This window comes from Liolophura sinensis, chromosome 2 (genome assembly GCF_032854445.1).
Source record: "Liolophura sinensis isolate JHLJ2023 chromosome 2, CUHK_Ljap_v2, whole genome shotgun sequence".
Lineage (NCBI taxonomy): Eukaryota > Metazoa > Mollusca > Polyplacophora > Chitonida > Chitonidae > Liolophura > Liolophura sinensis.
The window spans coordinates 2,135,391-2,144,336 of NC_088296.1; positions in this window are offsets into that span (position 1 = coordinate 2,135,391).

Here is an 8,946-nt window from a genome sequence, read left to right on the forward strand (position 1 = left end):
AGGCCATGGAAGGTGGACAATAAAGTCGTCATGCTGAAGAAAAGTCACACAGAGGTAATGATTAGATGTTTTTAAACCAACCGCCAAATCTCGCAGGGAAGAAGGGAGATCACTCTGAAAAAATCTTTTGTAGAGTTATTTTTGTGGAGTCTATTATACCTTATGTGAGTGGTTAATTTTGAGAAATCGTCAACGGGTTAAAATTTTGTGAACAGAACAGATGTGTTTGGTATTTTTTATTTTCTTTCATTTTATAAGCAGTAATATTATTATTTTATATTGGTCAAAACGTTGGCGTTCAGCTACATCGCTGATAAGTATGGCGGTTGGGTATGTTTAGATTCCGCTTTAACTCATAAGAATGGTTTAAATGTTGTTGTAAGCGTCAAGTTTCAAAAACCTTACAGCCAGTTCTGATCTTAGATATTTGACCAATATATACATTAAAAAGATTGCATTTTAATACCCACTCCACCCCACCCCGCCCTTTATCAGATGTCCCCTTCAAACGCACACTGATTGAATCCCGACCTGGGATAAGTTATTGATGGGTCGTCCCAAGCTCATGTTTGGCGGCGCCTTGTTGAAAACAAATACTCTTCGGCGTTCATGTCATTGTTTTGTAGTTGGCTTAAACCCACCTGTCTTTTACAAACATGCTGTTCATTTACCATGGACAAGCTGACCGTGCCCTCAAATAAGAAATCCTTAATTATAACCAAGTCTGGTAATAAATGTTTTGATAATAAAATGTGGGCATGCTTACAAAATACACTTGCAAATTTTAAGACATTTACCCAACTATGTTGAGCTTAAAAGAAGCCAAGGACTTTGCAGATTGTATACATGTTAGCTCGATCCATATTTGTACGATGGCCAAAACAGTTTCCTTTCTCACAAACTTTACGACAAGAAGGGTAGTTTTAGTTTCGGCATCATAAATTATCCTTTATTGGACAGCAATAATCCGATGTCAGTGTAATGTGACTGTGGTGCCATGTCTTGTGCCTTTGGCATGATACAACAGTGGCGGTAGCAATTTGGCGGCATGGACTGACTCTGCCACAAGAAAACACTGTATGTTTACACACACTTAATGACTCCTCATCTTTATCTCAATGAAAACTTGCTAAGTACATACACGACGTACAAAACCCAAGGCATCCATACATGAATCCATGTACATGTATTTGTATGGGTAAAAAATCCGTGGGTAGGGCGCTAAATAACAATGAGGTCAAAATAACCTCTAACAATTGCTTAAAGAATACTTCTTAAAGACAGAAAATCACGCGTATGTCTGTGACGGAAAAGTGTGTTTTATTTATAACGAATTTGCATATTGAAGTTGTGGATGTTAAAAAATTTATACAACCTTTGTCTTATCTTTTAAAAGGTGTTGTGAAACTTTAAAAGGGAATCAGACAGTAATGGTGTATTTACAAATAATATACATGCATTGTACAAACAGGAGTCGAAGAAACTAGTCTATAATATACTATATATATAACAGACTAAAATAATAACAATAACAATGGTACTAATAACATTGGAATATTCATAATAACGAACACAAAACCACGTTGCCAGAAATAGGATTGAAAGCATAAGATAAAAATATGTTATGTAACGGTATCATATTCTGTGTAAACAGACCAAATCATCTTCCTCGCTTCTCCCTCACTCATCATGTCAGCATCTTCTGTTTAAACTGCTATAAGTCAGCGAGGACATAAAACGATTACGTATCGCCTGGGTTGGCGCCAAGAACTAAGGGTGTATCACGTGATTCGTACAAAAGTTAACACTGGTAAACTGTTTGGGTATGTTCCCAGTAGATCTTTTTTGGCGTTGGTATCAGAAAGGTCTTCGCCTCCAGGGTCGTTAAACTGACATGAGAAAGGAAAAGAAAATAACTCCTCCAGACGCCATAGTATTCCATATCTACGACTTTACCCCATAACGACTCGTCAGGAGAACAGATAACCTCAGCAAGGTGACGTAACGTCTCATCCGAAGGATTTATTCAACTAATTAGTGACAGGAAATATCTGTCGCTCAATACCTCTTTCTAGTTCATTACGGGCAACATGGTGCACAGTGAGCATTTTGTCGACTGAAAGTCAGTTTTTTTTTATTATAACAGAGAATACAATACATTGTTCCGTACAACTCGAATACAGTAATTACAGACAGTCTTTGTGAAACTGACCGCATTCTCCGTAGTTTCAATGGCTGAGAACACTTCCGGACGAAATAACAACAAATCTCATATTAAATGGTCCGTACGACTTCTGTTTTTTTTTTATTATAATTATTTATTCCCTTGTCTCTTTTCTTTAACTTCGTACTTGTCGCCATTACAAAAATATTCCTGAAGAAATACTACTGACTTACCAGAATATTTTTTTTTAATTTTTCGCACCACGTTGGAACATCACGTGGTAACCCGTAAGCGATATATTCCACTCTGGAATAAAACTGTTGCACAGACCCTTGATATATTATTAATAACGATAGTTTTGCCAAAATTATGTTATTATGTCGCATGCTTGTGTGTCAACTGACCACTTACCCTACTGCAAATCATTTCGCAAGTCGTCATTTGGTAAAGCGATTTTCCGCTCTATTTTTAGAAGACCTTCACTATTTGGTGCTATACCAGCCAAATCTGCCTGCCGTTTACCCCACCATGCTTGTGTGTCAACTGACCACTTACCCTACTGCAAATCATTTCGCAAGTCGTCATTCGGTAAAGCGATTTTCCGCTCTATTTTTGGAAGACCTTCACTATTTGGTGCTATACCAGCCAAATCTGCCTGTCGTTTACCCCACCATGCTTGTGTGTCAACTGACCACTTACCCTACTGCAAATCATTTCGCAAGTCGTCATTCGTAAAGCGATTTTCCGCTCTATTTTTAGAAGACCTTCACTTTTTGGTGCTATACCAGCCAAATCTGCCTGCCGTTTACCCCACCAGACCCTCATCTTAAACTGCAGTTGGGGCTCATATGGGGGCACATCATATCGGTTTAGGTCTGAATCTATCGACTACCTAGTACAACCAGTTATTAAACTAAATACCAGAACATGCGTTTACGAACAGTTTCCATTAACAACTGGACATATAAGCTTCGAATTCACAGCACAGGATATTTTACAGACATAGCGATGAAATGTTCCCTTTTTTAGAGTATTTACAAAAAACAAAATAATAATCATAATAATAATAACACTATAATATAGTAATAATGATAATAACAGTTTAGAAAACTGGTCGTAATATTCCCGTCCTGAAGTGTGCCCAGATAGGCCACTTTGCATGCAACCAATTCTTTTTTACTACTTAAAGCAGCAGAACTATCGTCAGCACAGACGTACTACACACATAAAAAAGAAAAAAAAGAAAAGAAAAACGGAGACGTATGAACATGCAGTAAAATGTATGTACTGCTGACATGCTAGTCCTACGTTAGGGGCTATCACAGCTGTTTGGCAAGCTGCAAACGGTAAAATGAGGAAAAATGGGGATATAACATCCCGCAACCTATACACAAGACAAGGTGAGGGCATGTTATGCCCCGAGGGACAGAAAACTGTATCAAACGTCGTATGTAAATATTGCACACAGGATTCCAAGCTGGGACTCTCCACTAAAACTGTTGTAAGATATTTGGACCTGTACTTTCGCTGAAATCTTCAATGGGTAGAGCTGACGAGCCAGGCCCTGGTTGCAACGTATCTGCACTTACACGCTGATTGAATATTTCACAGGTGGAATCTTACCCAAAAAGAAGCACGCTAAAGCGCACAAGATTTGAGGTTGAGTAGATCCTATAGACAAATGGGATTTGTTTTTCAGGTTTGTTTTTTCTTTATAGGTGTAGCTAACAATAGTAATGGACGTATTGGCGCATACGGCCATAATGAAAGAAAAATGGATAGTAGTAAGACGTAATACAGTATAAGTAGGAATGTATATATGTAAAGACTTGATTCAGGTTTTAGTTCGAGTCCGTGGAAATTGCATCTTCTAGTAGCTCATTATGACACTGAATAAAGTATCGGGACACTGCGATTCCAATTACAATCATTGAGCAAGACAGTCACATGAGCTTGCCACATAATCGCCACAAAGGTTACCAGTGGATCTCAGGCCTTCGCTTTGCGCCCCTTCAGTCCATACTAAACCCGATGTCAACTTTCAGTGAGTTCCGCTGCACTGACAGAAAAGCGCTGGCAGGCAAGGCTGTAACCCAAATCATAAAACTTAAGGTACGGCTTCCTTTGTGAATACTTTTCCGATTCCAAAACTTTCTGTTAACCTCGGGAAAACTGCATTAGGTTCGGAGAACACTGTACCGTTATTATTTTACAGAAGGGTCGGTCAACAACATTGGCAAATTTACAAAAAAGTTTCAGAGACATATACAGTGGGTGTTAAGTAGCAAATGCAACACGATATCAGATACCAGAGATTGGTGACTTTAGTAAGTTAACAAATTAGGTTAAACGTGGGGTTAAGACTTGTTAAATACGCGCTATTTTGTCTCCATAATGCAAGAGCTTTGCACCTGAACTTTTCAACAAAAACAGGAAATGTAAGGTAACAGCACAGGAGCTGGTGCCTAGATTCAAGACCCCTGCCATCCCAATACGCCTGCCTATTATATATACTGCCGATTTGGCATCAGAGTAGCAGCTGGGTCATTCAGAGATTCCTATGTAATATCCTAACCAAATATCTAAGTCTGGGTCGAGCGCTTTGGTCCAAACGGCTTAACATTAACCTCTTCGATTTTCAACTTTCGATGCATGTTTATTACACACCAACATTAATGCTTAAGTTTGAGACAAATGCGTGAAATTGTTAATATGTAGCTGATAAATATAACATTACATGCCAGCTTTGTAATCTAGTCAGTACAAGGGACTGCTGGACTTTTATTCATAATGTATAAATACCCCCCGGCGATTGCTTCTCTCTCAAAATCAAGACTAACGGTAATGTGGTAATAACAGTATCTGCATATTCCAAATGAGCGGTTAAACAGACATTTGACATCAACAAGTATACAGTAGTGAGTCATAGGAGAGATTGAGCCTTTGTGTTATGGTATATACAGACTTGGTGCATAGACATTTAGAATGGGACGCGTAACTATCCGAGTTTCGGTGCTACAAATTTCAAATACACTAGACTTCCATATATGTATTTGCTCTGTTAAAAAGCACAGAACACACTTACATCGTGACACCATAATTACTAAACCTATTTAGCACAAAATGTATTAAACGCGCTAGTTACGGACTGAGCGCATACGTGACTAGCTGCTTTCTGGCAGCATGCCACCCTGTACAGAAGACGACGTGTCTAATACGAACGACAAGGCAAGTACCATTAGTGTTTTCGCAACGAATTTATGTTGAGGGAGCTGTAAACTGGCATTTTAAGAGATCGAAAATGGTAAAAGTTTTATCAATTGCAGTGAATGTGAAACAAATACGAACGAATATTTTCCAACAATTCTGCAGTATTTTTCTACTGTTAGTGAAGGAGTTTTGTAGAACTTTTGACGGCACAATATTGCTTCGGTACAATAATGATAGTGGTTATTAGAGCGTCTTTCAGTGGCTGCAAGCCCCGAGCTTTGATCACGTCTAGTACTATGTGTTGAGAAAGCGTCCAAGCAGAGTAAAAGTTACCAAGAGCTGACTATTACGTGTACTGTGGCAAAACTTTGACTTAGAATATATCAGCATTGCTTTGTTAACCACAAAGCGGAGGATGGAACGCGCATGTCAGAATGACAATAGGAATTCCGACCAGATTGCTGAAATAAAAAATTGTGGAAAATTTTGGAAATTTTTGGAATGTGTGAGCAATGTTTAAAAAACTCATAACGAATTTGGGAAACTACTATTTTGATAATGGGTCTTTGGTAGAATTCTACCCTATCCTACACCTAATTTCTGTCACATGGAATCAAGTAAGATTCCAGGATTAGTCCGCTGTAGAAGCCGTTCAGGTAGAGAAAGTAGTTTCAAGGGTACATAGGTGTTTGTGTTCACCAGTCGTCTATATGTTTATACCCATTTTGTCTGTGTAGTTATTCCATGAATACGACCATCCTGGTTGGGTTATTGTCAAAAATTGTACTGTTGGTAGTCTTGCCTCCAGAATCATGACATCACGCTAAACATAACCGGAACATTGTGATTATTTTTATCTTCTCATGATAGGTTTGTTACTCACAGAAACGAAAAAAAGGACGGGGGGGGGGGGTGTTGTCTGGTTTAGGAGTAACACTAGTTTTCTGTCGGTGCATAATATCACAAACACCACTGACAGTACGGTATGTAAAATAAAATGGCCGATAAGCGCGGCTTGCGCTGTTTGCGGACCCAGCGTCATTGCGTTATTGATAGAGCATTTGTAGAAACCCCCACTGGCTTTTATTTCACTTCCGTGACAGGCAACTGTCCCTTAAAATCATCTGTTTCCGAGGACATCCCGTATTCGGGCAATTCCAATCGATTTCCTTATCTCTTACAGCATCTAATGATATCTCGGTACCTTGAATGTCCTTTCAATCCGGGCCACGAAAGATGTCGTTAAAAAATCGCGTTCGTTACAAAAATCCCCTTGTGAAGGTAGATAATTAAAGGGTGAGGCAAGGGAACACTTCCATCGTTTTGGCAGCAGATTGTAGGACAGCTGATTAGGCTCTTGTTTTTCTGCAGGATTTGACCCCTGGGGCAAAGGCTCAGGCTCCGTGTCAACGTTTAAACGTGTGCTGCCTGTCTATAACTACCCCCTTGCATTATTCACAGGCTTGGAATTTTCCACTTCCGCCTTGATCTAAGCATATTGGCCCTGGGAGATCCCTGGGTTCAGACCAGCGGGAACCAGAGTTAGGCTGCTAATCCCACCCGGCCTCGTGTCTTGCTAACAATCTCGGTTAGACGCGAGAATAATAACACTGGATTTATCGCACTGTTTTGAACCTTCTCTTTGAATGTTTCCCACGATGCGTGCTAACTGATAACCTTGTCACACATCACAAATCAACCCATCTGTCCCTTGAGCGTTATGATTCCCAGCAACAGGCATAAAGCTCCACATTTTCCAGACAAGGGGCGGAGTGGTGGTTGCCCATCCGTGTGTAGCGGTCATCCAACTGACTCCAAATTTTTGCAAAAAATCACAGACATTTTGGCAAAAATATTTTTTCTTCTTCTAGCTTTGCTTGTAGTGTTATAAAATATCATGGAACACGTGACAGTTTCCTCAGCACGGTACGGTGCACTCCCAGCGGTAATTAACTTCCGTCAGTTCCAATATAGAGTTTTAAACGTATTTCTTGTTCTTCATAACAAAGCAATAATAATTTCGGCGAGTAGAGACGCAGATGCTAGGAGAAGACGCAGAAACCAATAGCTGTGTGTCGCGTGGAGTGGTTGTGGCATGGCTTGTGCTACCGTGACGGTTTCGCAGGCCATGTTATATTATATGCAAAAGTTCCGTTCAAAGAAAAAAATGAAATGAGTTGCGAGAGGAGCACGCTCATTCCCGTCATCGCCCACGAGATCTCCGTTGTTTCTGGACCTGTGGAGACTTGCTGGAAAAGACACCTCCGGTATATGAAACCCTCTGCGGGTACGCACAGATGTCTGGTGTTACAGCAATCCGTCCGATTCATACAGGATCCCCAGTACGGAGAGCAGCACTGGTACCTTTTCCGACTGCATTCCAGCCGGTCCTGGCACTGGTAGTGGAAGATGCACGGCCCATAGAGAGCGCTTTTAGTGCAGCGCGGGTTAGTGCCCGGATGCGGAAGTTCGCATTTTTTGCTGCAGCATTCCTCGTCCGAATCGCATCCTTCGTTAGACCATTTACATCGGAAACCTGCGGAGATAAAAGACAAAAGAGCACATTAGATGTGATGTGATATCATGGCATTTTAGTTTAAGGGCGAAGTCAAGGATGTATTCCATTCTGCTCGGAGGCGATGGGTGTCATGTGCTAAAATTTAACACTTCCCCATGCAATGTACTAAAATGAGCTGGTGGTAAGGCTATAAAAGAGCTCACCTGTGGCCACGTAATATGCAGAACTTCAGCTCAGTAGATAACGGGCTAAAATTAGAGATGTGCAGTTGATGAATTTGGTAATTTACAGTATTTATCCCACGAGCAACGCGTTAACAATCAAACATCTCCTCTCAATCTTGTGTTTTGTATGTATGCCAAACTTTAGCTAAAGAAAATGCGGTCGTTTTCGAGACACTACCCCAAACATTATCTACCATAACATTGATTCCGATATACATGGCGCTAAGTCGATTAATCTGTCATTTTCGGCTCTTTTTGTTTCACATGTATGCAAAACTTCAGCTCGATTTATGCAATATTTTTTGAGATATCACTCGTAACATTTACCTTGACATCGCTAGCATAAGGTACGTCAGTAAACGTATACAAGTGAACGGCTAATCCATGTACCTGTACGTGATATAAACAACAAACTGCCAATCATAGCTCCAACACTGCTACACACATTATTAGACTGCACATATACATGTTCTACTTTTTTGTGGATTCTTAAAGCTGGGATGTTTGTTGTGTGAAATAGGGACAAGATTGAATCAGGCATACCGATTTGCACACGTTCCGACAAATGTCACATATTCATACCCTTAAAAAACAACCAAATTAGTAAATAATGTGACACGTCGAAATGCAGTGCTGTGTCACTGTGACCTGACATATATTCAAGAGAAGAGGAATGGACAGGGTAGAGGGGTGGAGAGTTAAGGGGAGGGGGCGGCAATCGTGCTTATAGCATCAGTCATTGATTGTGTTTTGCATCGATTATTGAACACAAAGGATTAATATTGCCTCGCACATTTATTCTCCCCCCCCCACCCCCCCCCCCCACCCCG